At 36.1% G+C, this 16018-nt stretch overlaps 1 long non-coding RNA gene across 1 annotated transcript in view; it reads left to right on the top strand.

Annotated features, from left to right (window-relative positions):
• The window catches only part of LOC137216090 (uncharacterized), a 244711-nt gene extending 229837 nt beyond the window's left edge, over positions 1-14874 (top strand). Inside the window, exon 3 of the long non-coding RNA XR_010939588.1 lies at positions 14821-14874. This is a non-coding gene — a long non-coding RNA (uncharacterized lncRNA). The remainder of the gene's footprint in view (positions 1-14820) is intronic.
• The last annotated feature ends 1144 nt before the right edge of the window (positions 14875-16018 follow it).

Raw genomic sequence — 16018 nt, forward strand, 5'->3', positions numbered from 1 at the left:
AGAATTAATCTGATTGCCTCCTATTTCTGGTTTACTGTTTAATTTATTATCTATCAGATTTTATTGTATTTCACGTTGTACAATTTGTTTCCTTACTGTATCCCCATTTCTTGAAGGGACACATTTGTATGTATGTTTTATTCATAATATTATTTTACCTATTCCTCGATTGTAAACTAAATGGTGACTGCAACATTTAACCTGCTCAGACCTACTATGACATGTTGAAAAATTAGACTTCATCTGGTAACAGGAGTTTATTGAGAAATTCAGGTGGGCGGGGGGTGAAGTTAGAGATTTGTGAAACATAAACAGAGAAGCAGTGTAGCATGTGGATTGGAGGAAGGAGAGACTGAACTCAAGGAGGCCAGCTAGTACTTGACTGAAATACTGTTGTCAAGAGTTTATTAGCTCTGAATTTCTAAAATGGTAGTAAAGTGAAAAAATTGGGGACATACCCAAGGCATTAAATGTTTTCCTCCATTGTTCTAGGACACTGGGGAATATGACCAATGAAAATCTTCCCTCTAGAATCATCTTCCCTCATCTTTATTATTCTGTTGCTGGTTTCACCTTTCTCTCTCTCTCTCTCTCTCTCTCTCTGTCTCTCTCTCTCTTTATGTTTAGAGCAGTTTTAGGCTCACAGCAAAACTGAGAGGAAAGGACATAGATTTCCCACTCTGCCTTAACATATGCATAACCTCCACCATTATCATCATTCCTCACTAGATGGTACATTTGTTACCATCGATGAACCTGTATTGACATGTCATTATCAACCAAAGTCCAGAGTTTACATTATGCTGACTCTTGGTGTTGTATATTCTATGGGTTTGGACAAATGTATAATGAATGACGTGTGTTCACAATTATTGTATCACACAGAGTAGTTTCACTGCCCTAAAAATCCCTGGTGCCCCTCCCATTCATGTATCTTACAGATTGAGGGTTTGGGGACCTGTCACTTTTCTTACCTCATTACCATGCTGTTCATTCTGCAATGGCTTAACTTCTGGAGGCTGGTTTCACATTGACCCAAGGCCCTGCAACTAGGCCATCTTCTGGGGACAAATAACAAAAAGAACTTGGTTCTCCTCTTTGGACTCAGCATCGAATCAACCTTGATGCCATCAGTCTACAGGTCATATTGTTTTAACCCTGTTTATTATGGCCAAACTTCAGTTTCAGGATCCACTTAAAAATTGTAGGAAGAGAATTTATGTCTTTTTGCTCCTATGCCTGAGTTTCTCTCTTGGTTTCTCCAGGATTTTATTTCTATTCCAATTCCCCAAACCCCAAAACTGGAACTCTTCTCCTAAGCTATAATCCTTGTGATTGTAATAAATGTATTATTATTTATTTTACAACTTCTGCAACTCAACCATTGGACACCTTGAGAGTCTGTTGACAGTCTCAAAAGTCTGTTGGACTTTTATTAGTTTTATGATCCATCTGGGTAAGTAATGTACTTGGTGAAAAGTTATGCTGTTTTAGGGAACATTAGATGGAGGGCAACAGAATGACTAATTTGTAGCAGGATTATAAACAAGGATCAGGAAAAACAAGTTTCACAATGAAAAAACAATCTCCATAAAGAAGAATGTATATAAGAATCAGGATAAATTTATCAGATCTAGTTTTGAATTTGGAAATCATAAATCAAAAACAGAGGTGAATAGAATCGAGATAATATTTCAAGGTCAACAAGCATAGGAAGCAGATCATCAAATCAGGGAGAATATCCCTCTTTATGGCTACACATCATATAACATCATTTTATATTTGAATCTATTCTGAATCTCCGTTAATGTTGCCATCTTGTTCCTGCACTGTGAACCGAAAAGAGCTTTGAAACAAGCAACATTTATTAGAAGGGTTTTAAAAGTATGTTCTTAAATTCAACTTCATCATCTTTCATGAACCACTTATTATCTGTTTTATTATCTACCTCACGTACATTCTCTGGAAGTTACTTGAGAAATTAAAAGGGAGATATTGAGCATGTCAATAATTTTTTAGAGCAAGCATTAAAAAGCAGTGGAGTGCAATAATAGATTTTTTTATGGGTGATATTATTTAGCTTTCCTTTATTGTTTCTAGTTATTTTTCAAGTACAATAGATACCCATTGTCCCCCAACCCCCAAGATCCAAAACAAGCCTCTTCCAAGTCCAGGGTAGGGGAAACAAAATGGAGAGGAGATTAGCACCAAAATTTTAATCAATTACTTGTGCATTTCATTTTATAAACCACCCTGATACATTTAATTTTATATAGTTTAGAGGTTAGTGGTGAAATCCCTGGAGACAGAAAGACTGGAGTGTGAAACTTGCTTCTGATACTTTTTCCCTGTGTGATCTTACACAAGTGATTCCAAGCTTTAGTCTATTCACCTATAAATTGAAGAAAATCCTAACATTTATGTAATGAGGTTACTGTGAGCGTGAAATAAGTTAATGCATGTAAAGTTTATAGAATTATACGGAGAAGGTATACCAAAAGCACTTCATACATATTAGCTATTATTTTAATATGTTAGTAATCTGGTATCTTAACTCATTCACCATCTAAAAAGCTGAGCTTGTTTCCCACTGTCTACAGGTGAAGTCCAAGATCTCTGGCATGCCATTTAAAAGTCCTTCATAATCTGGTCCAAACTCCCTTTTCCATCCTCAACTCCTGTCAATACCAAAAAAAATTAAATAAAAATTTAAAATGTGGCTGTGTAGACATCACAAACTTTCTGATAGAGTTTCAGAATGCTATTCGCTAATTCTAAGTGGGTTATTTTCGAAAAGCCATGATCCATCTGCAGACCAGTTTGCTTTGCCCAGATAGCCTTCCAGATTTTTCCAACCTTACTTCCCATTGTGCATGCATTAAGATCCAGCTAATTCTCACCTCTTATTGTAAACCTTCCCTGTCCCTCCAGTCATAATGAATTAGTTTCTCTGTGTTCTTGCATCAGTTTTTATATATTTTTATTTCACTGCCGTAACCAGTACTATGATTATCTGTTAATGTGCATTTCTCTGCCACAAAGTTGTAAATTCCTCATGAACTCGAGAAATTTGTGTTTATCACAGTTCCTAGAACTTGATAAACATTCAGCAATGTTTTCAGGAAAAAAATGCATGGATACTAAGAAAACAATAGGAGGCGTTCACATAGTTTAATAAAGCTTTAATAAACATTGTTATGAGCTGAATGTTTATGTCCCCCTCCCCTCAAATTCATATATTGAACCTCTGTCCCCTAACGTCATAGTATTTGGAGGTGGGCCTTTTGGGAGATAATTGGGTTTATAAGAGGTCATGAGGGTTAGACTCATGATGAGATGTGTCCTTATAAAGAGGAAGACAGATCTCTCTCTCTCTGTCTCTGTCTCTCCCCCTCCCCCCTCTTCTCTCCAATGCCTGCACCAAGGAAAGGGAACACACAGTGTGAAGGCAGCTTTCTACAAGCAGGTCCTCACCAGGACCTGAATCTGCTGGCAACCTTGATCTTGGACTTCACAGCTTCCAGAACTTTGAGAAATAAACGTCTGTTGTTTAAACCACCCAGTCTATAGCATTTTGTTATAGCAGCCCGAGCAGATTAAGATAATATTATGTGGTGTTTCCACATTATGTAGAGATAGAGTACAGTTTCAAGGGAAGTTAGTCTGTTACAGGACTGAAATCTTTGAATAGAGCATATCACTGTTTTAAAATTAGAAGACTTTCATAGAAGTAAATATAGATAAAAGAAAAGAAAACTTTTGATGATCAAGGGGTCAAGACAGGCTGGAGGGAGATGTAAGAAACCTAATTAATAATTTAGTGGGGGGGCTTCCCAGGTGGCGCAGTGGTTGAGAGTCCGCCTGCCGATGCAGGGGGCACGTGTTCGTGCCCCGGTCCAGGAAGATCCCACATGCCGCGGAGCAGCTGGGCCCGTGAGCCATGGCCGCTGAGCCTGCGCGTCCGGAGGCTGTGCTCCACAATGGGAGAGGCCACAACAGTGAGAGGCCCGTGTACCGCAAAAAAAAAAATTTAGTGTGTAGTGAATAAATATTCATAAATGACTGACTCAAAATGGATGAAAAAATGGAAACCTAGTCAGCTGTCCTCCACTGAACTTTCAGGTTGATGGGAGATGTCATACTTTCTAAAAAGGTTTTTTCCACTGAGTTCCCCTTACTCCTTCTCAATTGAAGAGTTAGCTCTGCCAGGTGTGATCTTAGAACTTTACACATTTCTATGCATTCCAGACATAAAATTCTGTTAATCTAGTGTTCTAGTAAATTGTCCATTAATTCTGAATTCAGAGCAAGCTTTAAAGTTGTAAATAAGAAGATCAAACCTAAAGGTTAACAAAGGCTATCAGTTCCAGATAAAACTGATTGTTGTTCTTTAAATAACCAAGAGAGGAGTATCTAAATGTTTCAGGGCAGTGGGTCTATGTACATGCACTTGACCACAGATTTTGACCCAAGGTCTTCAAATATCTTTACATTTTTTAGCAATTAACTATTCTTGTATTCACATATTCATGCATTATTCAGGTCATTTATTTTAATTAAAAGAATGCAACATCTTCTAATGATTAATAATTGGATGGCTCACAAAAGTAAATTTTAATTTATTAGAAATCATCAGGATTACAGTAATAGATGTTTAATCTATTCCTGCACAAAGTTAGTTGCATAAAGTTATCTTAATGGATAAATGAAAGTGTACATTGTCAGGATTTGAGGTTTGTCTGTATTTCATGTCTTATGTAATGAACAGCACAATAGGCTTTTTTGGGGTCCCAGACAGGCAGTTTATTGAAATCTCTTGTAATTCAAGCTAAGTCTGCATTGGACTTATTATTCTGCCTCCAGGTTTGGAAGAAATAATAAAATAACACAGTTTCTTCAAAACTGACATTCTGATGCTCCTCCCTATACCCTCCACAGATAACCTGTGCCTTGATTTTTACATATCACTTCATAAGTCGTTATTTTATCTATCATTTTCCTGTTTTTCCTTTCTTTCATAAAACCATCCTAGTTTGTAATACTTCCCTCAGTTCCTGCTCTAAGATGGGAAATCATGAATTGCGAGGAAAAATACATCAGTGATTTAGTGCTCACTGCAGGAATGACAACTGAGGAATGAAATGCTTCTAAAACTGCATCCAAATAATCTCAGATGAGTATCATTTTCATGCTTAATAAGTAGCTCTATTCACTATATTTTGTTTGTTTCATGTATTTCCCAGTGTGGCAGACTTGTAACAACTTTTGGCCCCCAAGTACGCTGCTGTTTGGTTTGAATAAGACATCAGCTTGCAGTGAAACTGGACAGAGCGATTTAAAGTGTTCATCAGGGCTCCCCTGGTGGCGCAGTGGTTGAGAGTTCGCCTGCCGATACAGGGGACACGAGTTCGTGCCCCGGTCTGGGAAGATCCCACATGCCGTGGAGCGGCTGGGCCTGTGAGCCATGGCCGCTGAGCCTGCGCGTCCGGAGCCTGTGCTCTGCAATGGGAAAAAAAAGTGCTCATCAATCTTACAGATCCCATAAACCTTCATTTCTATTTCATAGGAATGAATGGGAATGAAATCCAGTGCGATTGTAAGTAATCTATTTCTAAGTTTTTATACCCTGACACCACCACCTCCTCCCACTTCATAGCAAGCATTTTGGTTCTTTTTTGTAAGAAAGTGTCCAGAAAAAAAGAAATCTCTCATGGGCTGATTTCTCTGGACAATTCTTTAAAAAATCTCGTGTTTACCATAACAGACTCAGCAGACTCCACTGGCCGCAAGTCAAAAAATTAACGTTAGATTTCTCTTCATCATAGACATTAATGCACCTTTTTGTTCTATGAGCTACTTCAGCATATGGAATAGAAAGTTCCACTCTGTGATTGTGTCTTCAGCTATAGCTGAGTTATAGGCACTTCAAGTACTTTTTGGAGACTAGATTTTAAATAACTCAGTTCATAGCACTTCAGATGTTCTGCTGACGTCCTGAAGGCTTCTCACACGTAGGTATTCAATGCAGGTGGAATAAAACATCGGTAAAGGACCATACAAATGCTCAGATATTAAGTGTTCGTTAAAAACATACTTGGGCATTTTTTTAAAGGAAAATAAACTAGTTACAAATTTTAAAATTTGTTAGGCTGATATGGAATTAGTTAACCCTGAAATCCTGAGCTGCTACCATACAAAAATCATCTACTGAAATCATCATAATCATTAAAAACAAAAACTCTTAGGTTAAATTTGATCTGGAAACTTTTCTACTTGACTAAAAGCAGGTTGTGGTAAACTCCCACCACCATCACAGAGTGAGAAGAGATGAGAAAAGATGAAACAACATAGAAAGAGAAAATGCAATCCTACGAGTAGAAGTAACTGTATCTGATATTTTTTCAGTGTTCAGAGATGTCACATTTATTCAAGAGATGTGTTCACTTAGGATTTCTCATATCTGCAAACTCACATAATTCAGTGATTTCCATTGTCAACCACAACAAGGTAGCACCCACCAGACTAACTCTTCTCTTAATAAGTATAAAAGCTGGATTAGGATATAAAACAACTCTTGAAAACTTTGAAGAACAATCGAGGCAGGCAGAACTAGAGGGGCCGAAATTCTGGAGATAAGGGAGAGAGAATTCTGAGTCCCACATTCCTCTCTGCAGTTGTCCTCAGCGTTTTGCCAAGTCCATGGGTGAGGACGCAGGGCAGAAAGTGGAGGCCTAGAACTAACAGAGGTCTCATGCTGGGGACACAGAGGTTGGTGTTGGGACTCTCCAAGAACTGAACTTGAGGGGAAAAAAATAACTGCAGACAAGTGAGTGGGAGACTGCATGAAGTTTACCACCAAGACTTTTGACCACTTCCTAAACTATGGGGTGTTCAGGAAGAGACATCCAGAAACCAAGCAGCCGGCTATAGTTGGAGATCTAAAGGACTGAGCAAATATTTCAGCAGTTTAATACTTCTAGGGAAAACGAAGCAACAGTTTAGAGATTAACACATTGGATGACTCCAAAGGACTCAGAGGTTTTCAGTTAAGATCGGAGAAAGAATACCCCCTAAGAGCATATGCCCATAGGCATACATCTATGCTTTAGAGATAAGAGCTGATCAAAGAAGTTCAAACTTCGCAAAGCCCCAAACCTTTCCTTGACTGGTCCAGGGTGATCCACCAACACAGTCTATGCCTTCGTGAAGATTAATCCTCTTTTTAGGAAGATCATCAGGCAGAAACTCTACAATTTTTATGACTAAAAATTACTAAACATGTTTATAAAATGCACAAAAACCCAAATAAAAAATACAGGCAGTAAAAATAGATTGACAGTTGATGAAAAGACGGGGACTTTCCAGACCTGGAATCTATAAGAAGGTCAACTTAAAATTTTAAAACTAAAGAAATACAGTAACTGAAAGTAAGAATGAAAGAAGTAGAATAATTAATGTATTAAATATGGCAGAAGACAAAGTGAGGAAACTAAAACAAAAAAACAAAAAAACAAAATACCAGAATCCTTTAAACACATATAGAAATAGGATGGGAAATTCAGGAAAGAGTATAAATGATATAGAGGATATACTGAAAAAAATCTAAAATACATTTAACTTAAGTCCAAGAAAAAGAGGAGAATAAAACAGAAGTAATATGTGAAATACCATTGTGTGAGAATTTTCCAAAACTGGCAAAGACAACAACTTACAGTTCAAGCAGCTTGATGGTCCTAATCAGAAGAAATAGAAAGAAAATCACACCTGCATGTATTATATAAAACTGCTGAACAAAGATAAATATAAAATCTTCAAAGCAGCCAGAGTAAGTACCACAGTTTTTTTTCAACAGAGCAAAAAGAAGAATAATACCAGATTTTTCAGTAGAAACAATAACAGCAGGAAGAAAAAGAAATTACATTTTTATTTTTTCTAGGTTTATTGAGATATAATTGACATATAGCTTATAACTCTAAGGTATACAATGTAATTATCTGATATGTGTATATATTGCAAAATGATTACCACAGTAACATTACTTAACAAAAGCATCCCCTCACATAGTTATGGTGTGTGTGTATGTGTGTGCGTGTGTGTATGTGTGTGTCTATGTCTCTGTGTGTGTATGTGTGTATGCTCTGAGAACTTTTACGATTTACTATCTTAGCATTTAGCAGTATTTTTAACTATAGTCACCGTGCTTTACATTAGATGCCCAGGACTTATTCATCTTATAACTGGAAGTTTGTACCCTTTGACCATCTTTACCCATTATTGCACCTTCCTCGCCCCTAGCAAACACCAATCTACTCTGTTTCTATGAGTTCAGTATTTTTAAGATTCTGCTTATGTAAGGTCATGCAATGTTTGTCTTTTTCTTTCTGATATTTCACTTAGCTACCCTCAAGTTTCATCCATGTTGTCAAAATTGGCAGGATTTCTTTTTTTTTTTTATGGCTGAATAACATTTATATATAGGTATATTAATATATTATTATATATATCACATTTTCTTTATCAATTCATCTGTCAGTGGACTCAAGTTCTTTCCATGTCGTGTCTATTATGAATAATGTTGCAATGAACATGGGGGTGTTGAAAACATTTTGAGATAGACATTTCATTTCCTTTGGATATATCCTCATAATTGGGATTGCTGGATCATATGGTAGTTTTATTTTAATTTTTTGAGAAACCTCATACTGTTTTCCATAGTGGCTGCACCAATTTACATTTCCACCAACTGCGCACAAAGGTTCCTTTTCTCCACATCCTTGTCAGCATCTGTAATCTCTTATTATTATTTTTTAATAATAGTCATTTTAACAAGTGTGAGGTGATAGCTCATTGTGGTTTTGATCTCCATTTCCTTGATTATTAGTGGTGTTAAACAGTTTTCCATGTACCTGTTGGCCATTTATATTTCTTCTTTGGAAAAAATGTCTATTCAAGTCTTTTGTCCTTTTTTCAATTGGATTTTTTTGCTATTGAGTTGTATGACTTCCTTGCATATTTTGAATATAAAACACATACCAGATATATGATTTGCAAATGTATTTTCCCATTCCATATGTTGCCTTTTCATTTTGTTTATCGTCTCTTCTGCTGTGCAGAAGTTTTTTAGTTTGACGTAATTGCATGTCACCTGTTTATTTTTGGTTTTGTTGCCTGTGCTTTTGGTGTCATATCCAAAAACTTATTGCTAAAATCAATGTCAAGGAAATTTTTCCCTGTATTGTCTTCCCGGAGTTTTATGATTTCAGGTCTTCTTTATCCATTTTGAGTTAATTTTTGTAAGTGGTGTAAGATAAGGATCCAGTTTTATTCACTTGCATGTGGATATCCAGTTTTCCCAACACCATTTATTGAAAAGACTATTTTCCCCCATTGAGTATTCTTGGCTCCTTGTCAAATATTAGTTGACTGTGTATGCGTGGGTTTATTTCTGGACTCTCAGTTCTGTCCCATTGGTCTCATGTGTCTATTTTTATGCTGGCAACATACTGTTTTGATTGCCCGAGTTTTGTAGTGTAGTTTGAAATCAAGAAGTGTGATGTCCCCAGTTTTGTCTTCTTCCTCAAGATTGCTTTGACTATTTGGGGTCTTTCACATTTCCATATGAATTTTAGGATCGTTTTTTCTATTTCTGTGAAGAATATTATTGAAATTTTGATAAGGATTTCATTGAAATCTACAGCTTTGGGGATTATGGACATTTTAACAATATTAAGTCTTCCGATACAGGACCATGGGATATATTTCCATTTATTTGTGTCTTCTATTTTATTTCTCAGTATCTTATAGTTTTCACTGTACAGATCTTTCTTCTCCATGGTTAATTTTATTCCTAAGTATTTTAACATTTTTGATGCTATTGTGAATGGGATGTTTTCTTTATTTCTTTTTCAGGTAAGTTGTTGTTAGTATATAGAAATGCAATTAATTTTTATATGCTTTTTTTTTTTATCCTGCAGGTTTACTGTATTTGTTTATAAGTTCTAGAAGGTTTTTTTTTTTTTTTTGGTGGAGTCTTTAGAATTTTCTATATCTAAGACCATGTCACTGCAAACAGAGACAATTTTAATTCTTCCTTTTCAAATTGGATGCATTTATTTCTTTTTCTTCCCTGATTACTGTGGCCTGGACTTTCAGTACTACTATGTTGATTAGGAGTGGTGAGAGTTGACACACTTGTGTTGTTCCTGATCTTAGAGGAAAAACTTTCAGCTCTTAGCTGTGGGTCTGTCATATATGGCCTTTATTATTTTGAGGCATGGTTCTTCTATTTCTAATTTGTTGAGAAATTTTTATCATAAAAAATGGTACATTTCATCAAATGCTTTTTCTGTATCTGTTGATTTCATCATATGATTTTTATCTTTCATTCTGTTAATGTGATATATCACATATATTGATTTGTATACGTTGAACCATCCTTGCATCCCAGGTACAAATTCCACTTCATTATGGTGTATGATCCTTTCATTCTTTCAATGAATTCTGTTTGCTAGTATTTTGTTGAGAATTCTTATATCTATATTCATCAGGGATATTGGCCTTTAGTTTTCTATTCTTGTAGACCCTCATCTGGCTTTGGTAGCAGGGTAATGCTGGCTCTGTAAAATGAATTTGAGTATGTTCTCTCCTCTTTAATTTTTGGAAGAGTTTGAGAAGGATTGGTATTAATTCTTCTTTAAATGTTTGGTGGAATTCATCAGTGAAACTATTTGGTCCTGAACTTTTACTTGCTGGGAGTATTTTTATTACTGACTCAAACCTTCTTATTTGTTGTTGGTCTATTCATATTTTCTGTTTCTTCATGATTCAGTATTGGTAGGTTTATGTTTCCAGAAATTTGTCCATTTTCTGGGTTGTCCCATTTGTTGGTAGTGGTCTCTTATGATCCTTTGTATTTCTGTGGCATCTGTTGTAATGTCTCCTCTTTCATTTATAATTATATTTATTTCAGTCATCTCTCTTTTTTATTAGTCAAGTTTATCTTTTAAAGAACAAAGTCTTAGTTTTGTTAATCTCTTCTATTCTTGTCTCTTTTTCTTGGTTTCATTTATTTCTGCTCTCTATTTATCATTTCCTTCTTTACACTAAATTCAGACTTAGTTTCTTCTTTTTCTAGTTCTTTGAGGTGTAATGGTAGGTTGTTTATTTGAAGTCTTTTTTTTTTGATACATGCATTTATAACTCTACATGTCCCTCTTTGAACTGCTTTGGCTGCATCCCATAAATTTTAGTATGTTGTGTTTCCATTTTCATTTGTCTCAAGATATTTTTTGACTGAAATACATACACACAAATGAGTGTGTATAAAACTGGTGAAATCTGAATGATTGATAGATTATGTTAACATCAGTTTTCTGGTTTTGATATTATACTTTAGTTTTGCATAATGTTACCATTGGAGGAAAGTGGGGAAGAGTATACAGGAAATCTCTGTATTGTATCTTAGGACTGCAGCTGACCCTACTATCAAAACAAAATAAAAAAATACAGCATTCAGATAATTAAAAGCCAAGTCTCAGAGTAGGAAAAGATACTTGTGACACATAAGTAATAATGATATCATACCCAGATCTATCTAGATCTAGACATAGATATAAATATGGATATAGAAATAGATGTACATATATATGTACATACATGTGTATATACATACATTTAAATTTCTACAAATGAATAAGAAGAAGGTAGACAAACTAATAAAATGATGGCAAGGGCCACAGAACGGCACTATAAACCAGGATGTATCCCAATGGATTAAAGGTATAAGAAAAGGTGCTAAATGATAATCATTAGTCAACATGCAAGTACAAATTAAAACCACAGTAAGGTACCATTACACACCAACCAGAATGACTAAAATTAAGACAAACAAAAATTTCAAAATATAAAGTGATATGAAGCGATAGCAAGGATGTGAGGTGACTGGAACTCACAGACACTGTTGATGGTAGTACTCTATGACCCTTACTATATGACACAGCATTATCACTCTTTCATATACATCAAACACAACTGAGTCCATATTTGCACCAAAAGGCACATGCAAGAATCTTTAGAGCAGCTGCTGTGTTGGATTGTCTCCTGTCAACTGAACATCACTCTCTGATCTCCCTCTGAAATGCAGAAAAGAAGCTTAGGATGACATTTTCCGGAATCCCATTCCTGATATTATTCAGGATTAAGTTTTGTCAATGAGAGTAACTCACAGTGGAAGGTGAAGAGGAGTAGAGGCCCTCTTCTCACAGGAATCTCACTGAAACTGGTGGACCTTGATGTGCAGTTGGATGTTTGACTCAGAGCATCTTCTCAGGGAGCAGCTGGAAATCTAACTTGCTGCTGCTGACTGAGACAGTTGATGGGTGTGTTCTCGCAGACCTTGAGAAGCATGCAGCTTTCCTGGGGGCCTTTGCCAACTACCTGCCTTGGTGCTTCAGGTGGAGTCTCCAGGATCTGCTTCCCAAACTTTCTTCTTCCCCAGTGCTTACATTTTTTGGCAATTTCCTTATATTTATCCTATGTTTCCTCCTCTGCCACCACCCCTGCCAAGCTCTCGCGAAGTTTGTGTAAATTCTAATTTACATACGAAACCACTTTATTCTCATGATTATAGTAGGGTGGCCTTATTTTCTTGAGTAAGTCCAGATTGTTACTAACACCCCAGACAACCAAATTTCCATCAGTGAAAGTTGGATAAATAATTATAAGATACATTCCAACTATGGAAGACAATATAGCTATGGTTCTCAACTGGGGGTAACTTGAATGTCTGGAGATATTTTTGGTTGTCACACCTTGGGGCGCTACTGCTGACATTTTATGACTAGAGGCCAGCATTCCTGCTAAACATCTTACTCTGCATTCATAGAACAGTCTCTAACAGTCCAAAATGTGAAGAGTGCCTAGGTTGTGAAGCCTGCTATATAGCAATAACAAACAATGTGCCTCTGCTACCATACTCAACACCCAGAGAGAATCTCAGACATAATGTGGAGCAAAATAGCCAGATGAAATCAGTATATAATGTATGATTCCATTTAGATGAAATTTAGAAATTGCCAAAAATAAATCTATGGTTGCATTTCGACAAGAGAGGAAGGACCAGGAGGATGCGAGGGTGTGGTTTGGAAGGCCGGTCTGTATCTTGGTCATCATGGTGGTGTCTCATGTAGAGAATAGGCAGATAATAGCTTCTTGAAAGACAGGAGGTGAAAAATTCAAAGCCTGGGTGTGTGGACATTAGGGCAGGCCATGTTAGCACAGAGGATGGCCGTTGGCCCGAGAGCAGCAGTGAAGGCATAGGGTGAGGTGCAAAGAACTTGGAACTTGAATATAGCAATTGCACTCAAAGGTCTTAAAAACCAGTTCAAAAAAGTCTAAATTATTATTTTTGGGGGGGAGCTGGGTAAAGAGGTTTAATAGATTGAGATAGCTCAAGATTTCTCACTACCTACATGCACACATATAACTTGTTTAATATGTCTTATTTTATATATCTGTTTATATATGGGGTTTATTTGATTATTTTCCTTAATAAATCTTTGTGGTAAGAGTGCTTGTCCTATGTTGGTGATATTTCTCTTGGAATGCTTACAAGAAAGGGAGATAATGTCATTTGGTGAAATTATATAAAAAGAATCACCCTAGGAAGTTTAAGAAAAATATTATAAAGTGCTACACTCGTGAATCAAATAATTCTTTCCCAAAGATTCATGCTTGTAGCTTTGGTGACACAATATAGACTTTGAAAATATTGTTTCTGCTTGTTACTTCATCTCAAAATACTTTCCCAAGGTAAAATATTGTATATCTGTTATAACAGTGATGGCTTGAATATATAAAGTTGAAGTCATTTAACTGTTATTAGTGGTTCATGGCATTAGATAGTGACAAATTCTTCTGATAACAACACTGTTTCCTGATTAATCAGTTCCACATATACCCGCACATTTTTGATAGAATTTTGGTCCTATTAAATTTGTCTTCTGTCTATTTAAGGAGGTGATACAAAAAGTATATGTTCAAAATTATACAATCACAGAGATACACACAGATGAGACAGTAGCTGAAGTTCTAATGAGTTAAAGTAAAGTAAAATTATTGAACTAAATCACTGCCTTTTTGCACATGAAAATTCAAGTGAATAATATTTATTGGTCTTATTTTGGGAGGCTTTTTACCATATTACAGCAAAATGTAAAGCAAAAGAAAAAATATGTTGGCTTACTACATTTATTGAGAACATAGGGAATAAAGTAATCTTTAAAAACGATGGCTTACATCGTTAGATTAAGAATGCGTATAAGGAAGGGGTTTGCTTTAAGATTTAACTACTGCTGTCTTTTTTTTTTTTTTTAAACATCTTTATTGGAGTATAATTGCTTTACAATGGTATGTTAGTTTCAGCTTCACAACAAAATGAATCAGTTATATATATACAAATGTTCCCATATCTCTTCCCGCTTGCGTCTCCCTCCCTCCCACCCTCCCTATCCCACCCCTCCAGGCGGTCACAAAGCACCGAGCTGATCTCCCTGTGCTATGCGGCTGCTTCCCACTAGCTATCTACCTTACGTTTGGTAGTGTATATATGTCCCTGCCTCTTTATCGCTGCTGTCTTTACTAAGATAATTTGTGCCTCATACAACTGTGTGCTTGGTAGTTAATGAAAACATACATGCCTCTAAATGTTCAAACACCATAAGTTTTGTGACTGATTCTCAAATTATTCAGTCTGAGAATCACATGGTGTTGATTTTATGTATTTATGGAAACAATAAAATTATTCTTTTGTCTTTTTGTTAGTGATATTTTAGCTGTATGGAAATTGCAGTGCCTCCTACCATATCGAACAGATCCAAGATTATTTACAGATATAAGGTATGTTATAAATTGGCTTATATAGTGCATGTTTGATTATCTGTTACTCTTGAGATATCCAAAGCAAAGTCTCCTTCACTACCCTGAATAATTACAATTTAGTATATCATACATGATAGAAAACCTGTGGGATTACATCCACTATTTTTAAGAATAATCAATTTTCAGAACATGCTCTCAGGGAAAAATAAAATACGTTGTATTTACTATTTTCAATTAAGTTCTGTTTCTTTATCTAACTTTGTGTGAAAAATTAATAGTTACCAGAATAAATAGCCTATGGAGTAAAAGTCAGTTAAGTGGCCATGTTTATTAAATGTTGAAGTATTCTATTTTGTCTACAAGAGAAGTACAGATTAAAATGGATTTGCTAATAGTTGCCATAGTAATGTTATTGATTTAAAATACATACTGGACAAAATTTTAACATTTGTTTTTTGAGATTGACATAGCAACATTATAGAGAGGTCATACAATGATTACTTGTCATCATTTAAAGTCTAGTTTATATAAACATTCCCAAAAAAGGGTGCCTAAAGGAGTCATCACAAAAGAATAAACACCTTCTTATTAAGAAGTAAACTCAAAGCTCAGGTCTGTAATTTTATTGGAGAACACAGAAATCAATATGTCAGTGTGTGTCTGTGTGACTCCAGTATAGGTAACTGCTGGGTGTGGACCGAGCTTAATAAGGCCAACTTTTGGTCACTCTTCAGTGCCAGTCACTTCACGTATGCTTAAAAAGAAACCCTGTTCCTTCTCAGTCCTTGGCATTTATTTGATAATATCAAGGAGGATGTCCCCACAAGGATGTTCAACAAGCATATAATGTCCTGCTCAGTAGTTCTGGCCAGATGTGCAGGAGGGCCCTAGGCTTTGGCTGGGAGGAGCCAGTTAGCCTGGCCTTGGGGAGACCCTGCTGAGGTCTGGAGAGGCTGACTCACATTCCACTTGAGGCTGCAAGAAACTCAGTGGCAAATTATAGTAGCCTGGGCAAAACTGAAGCACTTCATGGGTCTGTAATGTGACTTGTCCCTGGTTCGTAATCACAATGGACACCTATCATCAGACAATCCATCAGGCTGTGGCAGTCTAATAATAGGTATTTTTTTACACATCATGA

The sequence above is a fragment of the Pseudorca crassidens genome, chromosome 21 (genome assembly GCF_039906515.1).
Source record: "Pseudorca crassidens isolate mPseCra1 chromosome 21, mPseCra1.hap1, whole genome shotgun sequence".
Lineage (NCBI taxonomy): Eukaryota > Metazoa > Chordata > Mammalia > Artiodactyla > Delphinidae > Pseudorca > Pseudorca crassidens.